The sequence below is a fragment of the Leptonychotes weddellii genome, chromosome 9, assembly GCF_054177405.1.
Source record: "Leptonychotes weddellii isolate Sample4059 chromosome 9, ASM5417740v2, whole genome shotgun sequence".
Taxonomy (NCBI): Eukaryota; Metazoa; Chordata; class Mammalia; order Carnivora; family Phocidae; genus Leptonychotes; species Leptonychotes weddellii.
The window spans coordinates 64,533,114-64,548,283 of NC_138377.1; the positions used below are offsets into that span (position 1 = coordinate 64,533,114).

General features: G+C 52.9%; 1 protein-coding gene across 1 annotated transcript in view; it reads left to right on the forward strand.

The window, feature by feature from the left end:
* The first annotated feature begins 1,414 nt into the window (after positions 1-1,414).
* Positions 1,415-15,170, forward strand: part of ZFHX2 (zinc finger homeobox 2) — a 29,045-nt gene continuing 15,289 nt past the window's right edge. Inside the window, exon 1 of the mRNA XM_081831833.1 lies at positions 1,415-1,755. The gene's annotated coding sequence lies outside the window, so the exon portion shown is untranslated. The remainder of the gene's footprint in view (positions 1,756-15,170) is intronic.

Sequence of the window (15,170 nt, forward strand, 5' to 3'; positions counted from 1 at the left end):
TGGGAAATACTGTGGAGAGGACACTGATTTATAGACATAGCACCTTGAACTTGGGATGTCTTGGATGCATCTCTCTTCCACTCCATAACAGGTACCAGTAGTCAGGGAGGGGAGGGCCACCAGCCCCTAGCTCCAATCACTGGCCTACTTTTCATCCATCCTTCGATTTTCAGTTTTCTTCCCTGGGGAAAAAGACCTCTTCCCCTGAATTATAAGGTCCTCTTTCCTGAGTTATAAGGTACAGTTCAGTGGGGCAGAGGGCAGACTCAGGAACCAGACAGACCTGGGGTTGACTACCAGCTTTGATTTCCAGGTGTTTGGTCTTGGGCAGGCTACTTCACCTCCCCAAACTTTTCATCTCTCCTTGGTAAGATGTGGACTGTCACAGTTATGGGTGGGGATTCAGTGATAAATGGTCACATCATAAAGCCTCAAAATGTTAGTTTCTTTCTCCTTCCTTTTTTCCTATAAACTCCAAGGTTTGTTTTTTTTTCTCTCCTTTCTTACTTTCCTTCCGTCTTTCTTTCTTTCTTTCTTTCTTTTACTTTTAAGAGAAGTAGGCTACAGCAGCTATTGTGAGCTCTGGAGTCAGACCATCGAGGTTTGAAACCTGGCACTGTCACTTACTGGCCATGTGACTTTGGGCCACGTAACTTCTTTGTGGCCTGGTTTCCTCAACTGTAAAATGGGACTAGTTGTGAGGATTAAGCAAGTTAATGTACATAAAAGTGCTTGCTTGGAACTGTTCTGTGCACTCAATAGATCTCTACAGTTATTATTAGAATATAAGAGAGCTTATAACTTGAAGATGAAGACCAGGAGCCAGAACCTCCCTTTCCCGACCCAACTCTGGGTGGAGGGGACAAACGCTCTCGGAGACCTCAGAGTAACTGCTGTGGAAGAGAAGATTCTAGTACCCCATTGGAAAGGTGGGGGACTGGTAAGGCAGGAAGAAGGGAGTGGAAAAGAAAGGCCTGGGGAGGCTCTGGGAAGCTGGTAGAAGCCCAGGCTTACCCTAGAGCCGATTTAAAACAACAAAACACATGTATGGTTTCTGTAGGCAGGAGGGAGAGGAGAACACGGGAAGGAGTTTAAAGGCGCCTGCCACCTTTGCAAGCACTGGCTTGGATCCAGGACCACAGTCGAGCAAGGCGGCCCCGCCCGCTGGCCGGCCTACCTTGGGGCCTCTGTCCGGCGCGCGTACGCAGCGCTTGCGGGCAGGCGGGTGGGAGCAGGATGGACGGACTACAACTCCCGGCACTCACCGCGGCGGGCGGGACGCTGCACCTGCTCAGTGGGGCCGCCCCGGGCGCCTGGGTATTGATTATTCCATTGTGTGGGACGTCTCGGCTCCAGCCAGTGAATGAGGCGGAGGAGTGAGGGCGAGGAGGAGGAGGAGGAGGAGGAGGAGGGCGAGGAGGAGGAGGAGGGCGAGGAGGAGGAGGCAGGGAGAGAGCGAGTGCCCAGGGTGAATCAATGGAAACCCCCTCACGAAGCCGGGAAAACACTTCAGCCGCAGCCAAATAGCATTGATTATTTTCCTTCACTTCCCTCACCGCCGTGAATTTATTTATTTTTTTTTCCATCTCCGTCCCTGACGCCCCGGAGTGAGCGCTGGAGGGAGGGAGGAGGAGGGGAAAAAAAAAAGGAATCAACACATCGGAGAAGTCCCTTCCAAGAGCCGCCCCCTCCCCTCCCCGCCTCGCGCTGCTCGGCGGCCGCGGTTCGACTCCCGTCCCTGCTTCCAGCTGAGGTGTAAGTGCATCGATTTCCGATGCTGCTGGGTTGGTTTTTTTTCTCCTCTCCCTCTCTCTCTTCTTCCTTTCCTTGCTCTTTGGAAGCTGGAGACGGAGGGGAGAGGAGGCGCTCGGAGACTGCCGCTGGAGGGCACGGCGAGGGACGGGAAGGGGCTGGGGGAGGGGACACGGACGGACGGACAGACAGACGGAGAGCCTGAGGAGAAGGAGGGGCAGTGGTGGGGGGGAGGGGTGTGCGAGGGAGGATGGGGTGGGGGAGAGAGATGCAGGGGTGGAGGGAGAGACGGCGAAGGGAAAAGGCATCGAGGCTGGACCAGAAGCCAGCCGGACAGACGGAGGGTAACGAGAGCCTAGACGGACCGCGCCGAGCTGTGCGGGGAGCGGGGGTCCCGGAGGGAAGGGGAGGCCGGGTGAGTGCGGGCTCGGAGCTGTCAGCCCGGAGGGGCCTGGGTCTCGGCTGCCCCCCGCCGGCTGCGGGATCGGAAACCGCGGCAGGCGGGCGGGCTGAAGGATGGGCTAGCGTGCTGGGGGCGAGGGTGGGTGGGAGGGGACGTGGATACTCTTAATCTTCGATCTTCGTTTTTGCCTGAAGTTGAGCTTTTTTTTTTTTTTTTTTTGGAAAGGTGCGAGTAGTGAGGGGAGGCCACTGCTCCACTCAAGGTGAAGTGTGTCTCTCCTGGCCCCCCAACTCTCCATCTGCTCTGCTCTTGTCTGCCCCTCTCTCAGAGTAGCCCTATCATTTTTGAGCACTCGACCACGCGTGGTCTCGATGTGCCTGTAGCCCCGCTGATCTGTGTCCATGCGTCCCTGCCTCTTGATTTTGCCATTCTTCCCCCTCGTTCATTCTCTCCAGCCATCCATCTCTGGGTCTGTGTGTCACTGTCTCTGCATGTGACTCTTCCTATCTGAGTGATCCTCTCCCTGTGTGTCCCTGTCACTATGTGTCACGCCTTGGCTGCCTGACTGGTCTAGGACTCCATGCCCTCTTCTTCAGAGTCCTTATGATATCCCTGGCCTTTTCAGGCTACTTTTTTCATGCTTATCAGTCATGATTGTGGCAGTCACTGGTCAGGGGCCTGGAAAGAGTCTGAGGGATGGGGCAGATGTGTCTCCCTGAAGGACTCAAGTACCCCTTCAGCACAGCCAGGATAGCATCCTTTTGCACCTTCACCCAGGAAGCTTTGGAACTTCTAGCATTGTTGACTATCTCCTTTGCCATGTGCCTGTCTCCCCTACCAGCACCTCTGGTCTCCTGTGTGTCATCTGCCTCTCCAGGAGCTTCCCACCACAAACCTCTTCTTTGCTGACTTGATTTCCTCCCTTCCCTCATTTTGCCATTGTATTTTTTTTTCATTTCCCCACTTTGTTTCACCCCCTTTTTTTGCATTCCTGTCTCCCATGATCTCCCTTGCCTGTCTTTACCTTTGTTCTCATAACATGCCCTCTGCCTACCTTTTCTCCTTGGTCATCCTAATTTCCTTTTATCCCTTATCCTCTCACCCAGCATTTTAACCTCGGCAGCAGAAGGTACCAGAGAGCAAGGGGCTGGGAGAGGTGGGGAGTATGGTTTGTGAAGGCACATAAACAGGCCAAGAAATCAATTTAATGGGCTTCCAGGGGCATATAACCCCTTCATCAGTCAGGGCCATTATGTCCATTAACTGTCAACTTTGATTTTGTAAGGGGACATTCTCTAGGACTCTGAGCTCCACCCTGCTTGGTTGCCTCTCATCCTTCAGTTCATTCTAGATTTCAGTGGCTTTTTCTTCACTTTCTAGCTCATCTTCTTCCTGGGCCCCTGTTATTATATTTGGATTCAGCATAATCCTTTAGGAGGCTGTTTTCATTCATATGACAGAAGCTATCTTATACAAGAGGCCAGGTTCATTGAGCCTAAAGAATGGGGAAGGTGGATAAAGAGTCAGGAGACTTTACCTTGTTTTAAGCCCATCATTGTTTTCCAGCCCTCGGAGCTTGGAAGGGTAAGAGAAGGAGGTAGATGGGGGCAGAAGATGGAAGATTTCAGAGGTGAACGGTATTCCAGAAAGGAAGGAGAGGCTGGGTACAATAAATGTGTGGGGTAGAGAAATGCATGACATGAGGAATGTGCAAAAGGAAGGGAAGAAAATCCATGCGGAATGGGGGCAGGGAAGGAACTGAGGGGTGATTAATGAAAAATTGGGAGAATAAAATAAAGCATGAGTTTAGAGTGATACAGAAGATGGACAGAAGTGATAGAGTATTCCCAAAGAGGAGGTCAACAGAAAAGGCAATATGCAGTGAATACAATGGTAAAGTGGGGGAAGGGAGGAATTGAAGAAAAAGATGAGGTGGAGAAAGAATATGGTACAAAGAAGGTAAATGGAAGGCAAATGGAGGAGTGCTGAAGCAGATCAGAGCCGCACAGAGCTTGGGAGGGGGAAGAAAGGAGAGAATGAGGTATCAAAGGGAACAAATGCCTCTGGTGTGAGAGGGACACAGCGTGACCGGGTGCAAAGAGAGCACCGCAGGAGGAGTGATTCGGAAAAAGGCATAGCAGAAATACCACTGGGTGAAGCCCCGCAAGGGAGAGATGCCAAAGGAGAGGCAGAGCGCGTGCAGAGACACTGGTGAAGAGACAGGGAAAGAGACCTCACAAGCATTCGTTCCATTGGCCACATCCCTCACTGCCCCACTAGAGGCCTTTGCTTTTCATTCCCAAGCCAGGGGGACACAAGCAAAAAGATGAAAAAGTAGAATTCCCATTTACTTTAGCTGACAGGAACTTGAATCTTTCTAGCCCCCTGAGAACCAAAGACCTCAAGCTTCTGATGTCATAAATTGCTGATGTTGCCTTGGCAACCTGACAGGGTTCCTCCCTCCATGATGTCAGAGCAGCTGGTGTTACCTTGAGACCCACAGAGGAACAACTTGCTGCTTTGCTGGGAGCTGTACACGGACAGGGCCAGGGCCGGAGTCTGATCTGTAGGATCCCTGGGTCTGGGTCCGTAGCTTGACCTTGCCTCCCTGGAGCTGTTCTGAGCCCAGAGTGAGACCTTGTGAGTGCCTGACGTTCACTAGAACCTACAGGAGCAAGAGGAAGGGACCTTGGGAGACAGGGGGCATTAAGGACCAGGTGGTAGGACTGAAAGGTAGGCAAAGAAGGAAGAAAACTGGAAATGGCAGTTAGGGAACGTGAAAGGAGAAGGGCTTTGTGAGCAGGGAGGAGAGTTGTTGAAAATGTAAGAGGAACCTAGCTCTGGGTTTAGGCATGGAGACTGAAGCCGGAAATGCAGAAGAGAGGAGATCAGGGCCGTGGGAATGTAACCTGAGGCAGAGCTAGAGAAAAGGGCAGGGTTCTGAAAGGCCAGAGGACACAGTGGAATTTGGCTGGGGAGGGCGGGGTGAGGGAACTGAGTGGAGAAAGGAAGCTGTTGGGTGAGAGACCCAGGGGTAGTCATGATGGCCCTAGGAGCAGGGGCCTTGTCCATCTACTTTCCGATTGTTTCCCAGCACCTAGCCCGGCATCTGCCACATAGAAGATGCTTAATAAATATCTGTTGATTGAATGTTGAATTAATCGGGAGAAGCTAGGGAAAAGAGTTGCCCACCTTCCTCTCACCCCAAGCCTAAGGCCTAAATCTGCATAAATGGGCAAGTTGGGAAAGCAGAAACTGAAGGAAAGGGCTGGAGGGGAGTTCACTGAGCCCCAGTGAGACCGAGGTGGAGAGAGGAGAGACTGACTAGGTTAGGGGCACACTTGGTGTTAGCCAAGGGCAGCCACACTTGGAGGGCTGACTCTAGGGGTTGATCTGGGGAGTCTTTGGAGAGATGATGGGAAGGAAACATGAATGAACAATCTCAGGAGCCAAGAGGAAGATGCGGAGGAGGGTAGAGAAAGGAGGTGGTTTCCAGAAAAGGTTGGGAGTTGTTTCTAAAGACAGAGTTGGCAAATTTGAATTGGAAGTAGCATCCCCACCCTACCCCATTCCCAATCATGAAACCACAACTGAATCAGCCCTACCCCTGTCCAGTCCCCCAAGTCACAAAGAGTTCATAAATCAATACCAGGCCCATCCTATACACCCTGTGCCAATCCAGGCAATTACAAGGAAGTCAGCATTGGCCGAGTGGGCCAGCAGGCAGGAGGCACAGACTTGGATGTAAGGAACCCTGTGAGGGATGGCCCTGATGCCTGACTGCCCATTGTTGAGAGAGTCCAGAGGTATCTAGAAAGGGATGGGGTGGGGCAAGAGATGCAGAGCTCAGCACAACTCTGAGGGAAATCTGCAGAGAGGTCTCAATACACAGAAGTCTTAGAGAAGGATGCACCGGTCACGGATTATAACCTGTGCTGTTTCTATGGTGGAGTCAGAAAGACCCTGAATGGGTTGAGGACTCTAGGAGAGAAGACCTGGAAGGGAGCAAGCAAGCAGGGAGCCCTAGTGGGGGGTGGGGGTGGGGAGTCTGGCTATAATGAGAAAGGCCAGGGCAACTGGAGAAGGGGCTGGGGGGGAGGGGGTAGCCTGAAGGGAGGGCCGAGGCGGTTGGATGCACTGTCAGCCACCACCATGGACCTGGGCAGCTCATATTTTGTAGCAGGCGACAGGCTGTCGACACGGCGGTCCTTTACCTCACCGTTAGAAACTCATTTCATTGATTTTTCCATCTTTCTTCTCTGCCTTCTCAGTCATCCCACCACTCACTTTCCCAGAGCCCCTTGCCTCTCTGGGGAAAGCCCCAGGGGACTGCCTGCCCACCCCTCCTCCACCCCAGGCTCTTGAGACAGGGGTGAAAGATTTAGAGGGCCTTCCCTCTAAATGGTAATGCCATTGGCTCTCAGTAGCCCCCTCCTGTAGGAAACTAGTCCGGACACCGGGGCCTTTGGATGGTTGTTTGGGGTGCCCTGTATAAGGGGTGACTGGGCTAAGATCCACCTGTTCTCCTGTCACCAAGCTATACCACTGAAGGGCAGGCTGCATATCCCTGGAGGGAGACATCTTTTTCTAAATTCCTGCCGAGATAGCTGGGCATCCCTCAAAATTTTTCTTTCAAAGTCAAGTGAGAGAACAGGAGCTGCCCCTGTGTTCGGGCAGGAATAAGGGATTCCATGAAAGCGAAGTTTCCAGCCTTGGAATCGCCGCAGGGCCATCCACCTGCGCGGTGCCGGCTCGGCGGCCTGCGCAATTAGGACACAGTAGCAAGAGCTCTGTTCTGAGAGAAGGTAAATGTATGCAGGGTCTCGCTCTGTGTAGCGCGCCGATGTGCAGTCAGTGGGGCAGGAGGGGTGTGGGCCAGAAATTTTTACTTCCGGTGTGGACATTTCCCTAGTGCCTTCTCCAGTCACAGCCAGCTACCCTTAGCCTCTCTCTTTGGGGCTGGGATCGGAAGAAAGGTTAAGAGTCAATTGCCAGTCATCTGGCTTCTCAGTGAAGGAAGGCAGAGGGTGGGACAGAGTGTTAGACTGGGTTTCCCTGAGGAACTGATGGGATACACGCCATTTCCATCATCAAATCTTTCAATCCTTGTTTTATTGGTGACAGCACGCCCCCCTCCCCCGCCAGTCTCAAGCCCAAGGCCCTCTGGCTGGCTCTGTCCTCCTTTATCTCTGGTCTTGGAGGTGGTTTCTCAAGTCTGGGATGTCTGAGTCTAGATTCTGCTGCTTCCTCTGACTCATGGGCCTCTTGCCCCCATGGCAGCTGTCTTCCTTTCTGTCCAGCCCTTTCCAAGTTCTGGACCACTGGCCTGCTTGGGCCTGAATGCCTTCTTCCATCTCCAGCTTCTTCTGGCTACCCGATTTCCAAAATCCAGAGATAAATCCTGGTGCTTCAGGGAAAGGAATGCACTTGAAGTTAGGAAGAGAGAAGGCCAGGGGAGGCCAAGGAAGGGGTGCAGGATGGATGGGGCAGGGAGTGGGAGAGGCAGGGAGAGGCAGAGTACGACTGAGAGAAGGAGTCCGAGGTAGAAACCATGTGACTTGGAGCTGGAGTGAAGGCCACAATTTAAATGAAAAAGGAAGGAGGGCGGTAGGCTGTGCAGCGGGGAAAGAAATGGAGGAGCAAAACCGGGCGCCTGACCCCCTGCCGGGAAGCGAAGGCAGCGGGGAGGGGGAGGGAGGGAGAGTGGCTGGCGAGAGGCTTCCAGCGGAAAAGGCAGCCCCGGCTCAGCCTCCGTGGCAGTCCTGAGTTCAAGCCGTGCTGGCTTTGACCCTTGTGGGAGGAACTGAAGTGGCAAATTAACGACGATAATGAAGTCACTACTCCTTGTTTGTCTTTGCTGGTTTCCCCTTGAGATTTGTCCTTTGGCCAGACGGGGCAACGTGGGGGAGAGGAGGGCCAGCGGCGGGGAAAGGCGGAGGAGGGGCGCGGAGAAGAGGACGGGCGAGTGGCGATGCGGAGGCCGAGCGGACCTGAGCGAGGGGGAGGGAACCCAGGCATGGGGGAGGCCGAGGGAAGGGCACGCGCCAGGAGCAGGGGAGAAGAGTGGGGAGCGGAGAGACGGGAGGGAAAAGAACAATGGGGAACAGGGCAGGGAAGCCTGGAAGGAGGAGCAGAAAGACCAGGCGGGAGACGGAGAGGCGGCACGGGGAAATGGCGAGCCGGAGGGAAGGATCGTGGCCGGGCTGCGGGAGCTGCAGCTGGCGGGGCCAGTGGGCGGGGCCTCATCTCCATCTCTAATGGCTGTGAAATGAGGTTAGCTCCATTAGAGGCGGCGAGAGTGTAACGGGATCACACTCATTAGGGCTGGGCCATCCCAGTAATTACCACCACCCCAAACACGCCCGCGCCAGCCAGGCCGCCGAGCACAAACAGGCACGCGGCAACACACCCGCACCGGACACGCCGCCGGCCCGCGCGGGCAGAACCGGGCCGTCGGGGAGACCGAGCCGGAGGCTTGAGAGCCAGCACCTTCACTAACCCCGAAGAGGGGCTGGGACAGACAGCGCTCCACCCAGGCCCTCAGCCACACACACAGTCAGAAAGCAGTAAACACACACGTACACCCCGACTCAGCGAATAAGGCACGTGGATGAATAGTTATCGTTTCCACTTATTGATCACAAAGTGCTGGCCTGGATAATGATCATCTCAATGGACACAACTCCATGAGGAGCTATTCCCGATTCTGTATATGAAGAAACAGTTTTTAAGCAACTCACCGGAAGTCACGTACATAATACAGACTAGAACTAAAATTTGATTCCAAGTCCGTCTGACCCTAAAGGCCGCGTTCTTATATAATACCATACTGCTTGTCTTGAAGTCCATATGCTATTATGGATGCACATATGTAGACTTTGAGAGACATTATCACAAATGAATACACATATCCTCAACTCGACCTTTTGATATCTAGTTCCACCCACACCCCCAAACACAAACACACAAAAGGAATGGCCAGGGCCCCTCATTGACTGCAGTGTGAATAGCGCCCCCTGGAGTTGCACAAAGCAGTGGTCCTGTTCTGGCCCATCTTCTAAGCAACAGAGCGGCCATCTGACCAACACCTTCCAAGCTGAAAGAGGACCTGATATGCTCCAGGCGAGACACACATAAGGGCAGAGTAACACACACAAAAAACTCAAAAGACCTCATTCAAAATGCACGGCAGCCCGAGTTCAGAAGCTTACAAATTGTGCTGGGGTCAGGCTACCTGAGTCCAGTCTGGACTCTACTTCTTTCCAAGTGTGAGACCTTAGAAATCCTTAACCCATCTAAGTCTGGTTCCATGTTTGTAAAATGGGAATGAGTAGCTATATCTGTTTCATCAGATTGTAGTGGAGAATTAGGTAATGCAGTGCTTGCTTGGCCAGGGCTCACCCCGGTGCTGGCACATGGTAAACATTTACAGATATTATTAGTTGCTGTTGTGACACTATTTAAATGGAGTCGTTACCATCACAAAGGTTCACGTAGACTCAAAGAATCAGATTTTATTTATATACACAGTCACTTACAATTGTATTCTTCCAAATAATTCTAAGGAATTGTGTGTAATTCCTTTTGAGTGCAGAGAGATCCGCAGTCTTCTACAGAGGTCCCCCCTGCCAGGATCAGAGAGGATCCCGAATCTGAACTCAAGGGCACTACTCCGTGCCCCTCATATAGAAGAAGGGTTCAGAGCTGGCTTTGTGGGGTTGTCTGAGCCTGAGTCTGCCAGGTGCACCTACAATATCACAGCTCCATACTGCTGTCCTAACATTGAGGTGTCATTAAGGGAGAAGCATGGGCAAGAGGTCCAGTCCTCTCCAGGACATCCACCCCTCCAGCAGCCCACCCAACAAGCCGTGCAAATGTGGATGGATGTTCAACTAGCTAGCTGTGGTTTTAGTCCACTGTTTCCCTTTGACCCCTGTCTTCGGCTCCCAGCCTCCCCCACCCGCCCCCCGCCCGCCGTCTTCTTCCTCTCTGTCTCTCCTTTCTCCTCACACCTCACCTAGTTCCCTCATGACCACCTTAAGCATCTTGCAGGGTGTGAGACACAGCCCCCTTGCTCCATCCCTCCCAGTGGGGACAGGCCACCTGCCCAATCTGATGTCAAAGCTGGGAGGCTTCAGTGAGATTCAGTAATCACATGTGTGGATCAAGATCCGGCCCCTTCCCCCAGCTTCTCTACTTCTCCCTCTTTCTCCCTCTTACTCTCTGTCTTAGCTGTCTCTTTACCCCCATGACACTCCTTCTCCTGCCTGAGTGTCTCATTCCCTGCCATTCTCATTTTCTGTCCTGTGGACAAAACTTCTATTGCACAAAGTAAACACTGCCAAATATTTGGGGTAGGGGGAGATGGGGAGATCTAGGAGAGGTAGGTAGGATTAAAATAGAGGAATAAATACTCCTGAAACTAATATTATACTATATGTTACTTATTAGAATTTAAATAAAAACTTGAAATATGAAAAATAAATAAAGGGGGTACCTCTTTTTGTTTTCTTTTTAAATAAGAAGGTAAGATTTAGAGACAGAGAAAATGATAGTTTTAAATGCAGGGAGAGGCCATATAGTTTTGATCCAAGCATGAGCTGCTTCTGCACCCAGGCCAAATGTGGGCCTAGGCAAGACTTCCATTCTCTGCTCTGGGATGATGGGGTGTCTCAAGGCCTGGCAATCAAGAGGGCCAAGTGAGAAATGAACTCTGCTGCTGGGCACACTTAGATTTAAATCCTGTCCATTGAAGATGCTGCCCTCAGTTTTTGAAATGGGCAGAAATTAGAGGATGAGTCCTGGTCAAGAAGGGGCAAGGCAGGGGCACCTGGGTGGCTCAGTCGTTAAGCATCTGCCTTCGGCTCAGGTCATGATCCCAGGGTCCTGGAATTGAGCCCCGCGTCAGACTCCCTGCTCAGCGGGAAGACCGCTTCTCCCTCTCCCACTCCCCCTGCTTGTGTTCCCTCTCTCGCTGTGTATCTCTCTGTCAAATAAATAAAATCTTTAAAAAAAAAAAAAAAAAAGAAGGGGCAAGGCAGAAGGAAAGTTGTCACCTACCTGCAAACACCTTGCTCTGCTCTGTGGGTGGAGCTAGCCAAGAGAGAAGGAAAAGAACTAACCTGACCATCCAGTGTGTGCGTGGTCACATAGTCTTCACAGTGGGCCAGGAAGGAAGGGATCATTCTTCCCATTTTCCCAGATAAGGAAACAGACAAGTAACTTACCAAGGTTGCACAGCTGGTGAGTGGGGGAACCAGCACTGAACCTGGGTCTGCTTGAATCCAAAGCCCATGTTCTTCCCCTGCCTTAAAAATAAAGCTCATCAAGTCACAGTTTATTTGCTGTTTATACCAAAAAGTCCCCCTGAGACAGGGCACTCACTCCATCTTTCCTTTTTCTCTTCGAGACCTCTTCTCCATGGCCGAGGCCTCTTGAAAGCAACAGGTTGAGGAGACAAAATGGGGAGAGAGGCCAGGGCAAAGTGAGTGTGGAAGAGAGCAGTGCCGTAGGCAAGAATTTCAGAGAGAGGAAAAGAGAAAAGGAAAGGTCCTAAAAATTGATTCTGAATAAGGGAAAGGGGATAGATCCAACATTTGGAAAAGTGGAAGGCCAGAGTGTTTGGAGGGCTCTGATGCGGAAATCATTGTATGCAAATTTTAAGCAAAAGTTCTGGTGCCCTCTGGCAGACTTTCCTGCGAAAGCTTTTGCCTTGTCCTTGGGTTTGGAGAAAAGAAGGGAGTGGGGTTTTGCTTTCTGGTGTAAGGAAGGGAGGCCGGGAAGAGAAAGGCCATCTGTCCCCCCACCCCCACCCCCGCCCGGCCTGTCTTCTCCTTGGTGATGTTCCTTCCGTAACCACTAGGGGGCAGTAGTGTTCCTTTTCCTCGCGTAGTCGGCTGGGGCCGGGAGGGGGCGCTACCCAAGGGTAGTCCCCGTCTCGCCGGGCTCGGGAGGGAGCGCTCCTGGCCGGCTTTGCCTCCGCTTCCACAGGCCAACCTGAACCCACACCCTAATTCCTCCTCCGTGAGGGAGAGATTCTTTCCTCGGGCCTCCTTTCTTTGGTCCTTCCTTTGCCCTTGCTCCTTTGGCTCCAACAATTCTCTGGTCTTAAGTCTCACTGTGTTCTGCCTGTCTTGCGTGGTCTCAGAGCCCACCTTTTCAGATGGCCGTAACTTCACACCCAAACCTTTTTTGGTCCATCTCAGAACCCCTCTCTCTCTCTGTCTCTCTCTTCCTCTCTCTCTCTCGATAGCTTTCTGGTCCCACTGTATGTCTTGGAGCCTCCAGGCTCCCTCCTGTTCTAAGTACTGTGTGTCTGCCCAGTGAACAGGGAGCGCACAACAAGAAGGAGGAATTCTTGTTCAGCTATTTACTGGGTGTCTTTCTGTCCACCTCCCATGGACTAATACGTGCAGTTCAGTGATGACGTTTGTGGGGCAACCCCTCCCTGGCTGAGCTTTGAAAGTAGCACTTCCATCCCTCCCTTCTCATCCGAGCAGTAGCCAGGGACACGGCTCTGGAAAGAGGAAGAGGGTAATAGGAAAAAAAAATATATCTTCTATTTCTCCATAGCTTTCTCTCCCTCCTCCCCCCTGTGAGGGAAGGAAGCATTAGGGAGGGAAGTGGGATGAAGGGGCAGCAGGGGAGCTCTGGAGACTGGGGCCATTTTGGAGCTGGAAGATTCATCTCAGGGGACGACTACACCCCCCTCCCTTGGCTCCAGGCCTGCCTCCTCCCATCCCCCTCGGTGGCAGCAGCCTTGTAATTTAAAGCTCTCTCTGTCGCCTCTAATGTGATCCTCTCGTTTTATTGACTCTCTCTGCCGTCCGTGGCGCCCCTTCACATCAATCTCCGCTCTAATCACACCGCTGCCACCGCCTGCTGTCTCCCCTAACCCCTCTCCTCCTGGGCCCCAGCCCTTGCTGCCACCTTTCCTTTGACGGTACCCCCACTTCCACCCTCCGCCTGGCCCGCCCTCTTCGGCCCCTCCCTCCCCCAGAGGCAGGAATGCCAGGGCCCTTGAGGGTCGCCTTCTCCCCTTCCCCACATCTAGGATGTGCCCCAAGGGAGAGGAGACTCCCTTAAGGACAGCCCGGACCTACAGGAGGAATGGCAGTGGTCTGAGGGGGGACAGGACGCTTGGCCTGGGGGTGGTAGGTGGAGGGTGACTTTTTGGTCTGTCATCTGGTTCTGCATCATCTCCAGCAAGAGCTGCAAACCGAGTTCCAGGTAGGAACGGCAAGGAGAGGGACAGAGACACAGAGAGGGAAGGAAGAAAAGAGTGAGGAGGAGGGAAACGGAAGGAGGGGGAAAAGGTGAAAAACTAATTGCAGCAGTTAAAGGTTTGTAATAAATAGAGGGTGAGGGGAGAAGCGCAGAGAAGAGGGGGGAGTGAGGAAGGAGGGTGCACTGAGGCAGAGATAAATTTGCAATTGAAATTCTTTCCTGTAGAGGAGGAGGGGGAGGTGGGGAAGAGATTTGCAATTTTAAATAGCTGCCGACCTCCCCTCGGCTGTCTGGGTCTCACCCACAAGCTAGCCCAAAGCTAAACTCCTTTGGTTTCTAGCTAGCAATCAGCTGGGTCTTTTTCCAGGCCTGGGAAATAAAGGCTTTGGAGAGAGGATTTGGGTCTTAGGTCTTCCTAGCACCTCCTCTGAAGTTGGATCTGGAGTTGTGAGGCAGGAGGAAGCAGCTAATCGATGTGATGTAGGCACGGTGGCCCCGCGGGGACGGAGCACCACCCAGATCAGCCCTCCGTGGCAGGGCCCGGGGGGGGAAGCCCCCCCGGCCCAGCCACAGTTCTTCTCACCAGGTGGGGCAGCGGAAGGGTGGCGGGTCCTCACTGTGGGGGGTGACAGTGGACTCTCAGACCCTCGTGAGGCAGCTCACCTACCCCCAAGGGGTCCGTAGGAGGGACACCTTTCTCAGATAGTGTTGGGCTTCTGCTTTCTGGTTATGTAGGATAACCCCTCCATCTAATTCCTTTACTTCCCTCTTGGTTCTTCAAGTACCTCCCCCCGCACCACCCCCAGCCCTCCACCCCTCGCCCAGGTGCTGATTTGCATTTTCATTAGCATGCTGATCCAGCCCCACGCGGAGCTCCTTAATGGCTCCGTCTTCACGCCTGGCTAGCCCCCCAGGAGGAGGGGGGAAGTGGGAAAGGGGGCCTGCAGGCTAGGTGGGGCCAGACTGAAGACCCAGTCCTAATGGAAGAATCTGAAGGTGAGGGTTGGAGGTGGCCCAAGGAAGGAGAGGCCACATCCCTTCCCGGCACTGGGCTGAGCGCTGAAGGTTAAGTCAGAGGCTGGCTGATAGTAAGAACCGGAGAGGATGCAGGCTACTTGGGACATTGGGAGAAGTATGGGATGGTGAAGTCTGGGGAGTTGGTGAGTTGGGTGGGGGTGCGGCGGGGAGGTGGGGTAATCAAGGTAAAACTGTTGGGCATGGGAGGCCCGGTGCTTCTAGTCAGCTGGAGGGAGCCCAGGAATGCTGACTGCTAGACCTTTGGAGGCGTATTTGGTCTGTACTGGGTCTGAGGACGATCCAGGTAGTTGGAGGAGCCCAGGTCTCTGTGCCCCGCCAGTCCTCTTCTAGTTTCACCTCCTTGGACCTGTGTGACAGTCAGCAGCTCACTCAACCTCTCTGTGTCTTTGGCTGCCTCATCTGTAAAGTAAGGTGGTTGTTAGATTAAATGAGATTATTGATGAAAGCATTTAGCACAGTGCCAGGACCGTGGTGTATGTACCTGGATAGTTTTTAATAATATTACTGTTACTTTTTTTTTTTTTTTAATCTCTTTGGGGAGGAGGAGGTTAATCACATAGAAGCGGTTGTCTTCCAACTGGCCAGGGAAGCCCCCACCTATTCCACATGCTGTGACCAGAGATGGATGATCTGGAGGGCACCTGCAGGCCAGGGAAAATTCACTGTGGCCTCTCTGGCTAGAGGACCTTGACTTAGGGAAACAACCTCTTCATCGAGTGGAAAATCTGAGGGTCTTTTCCTAGAGTTCATT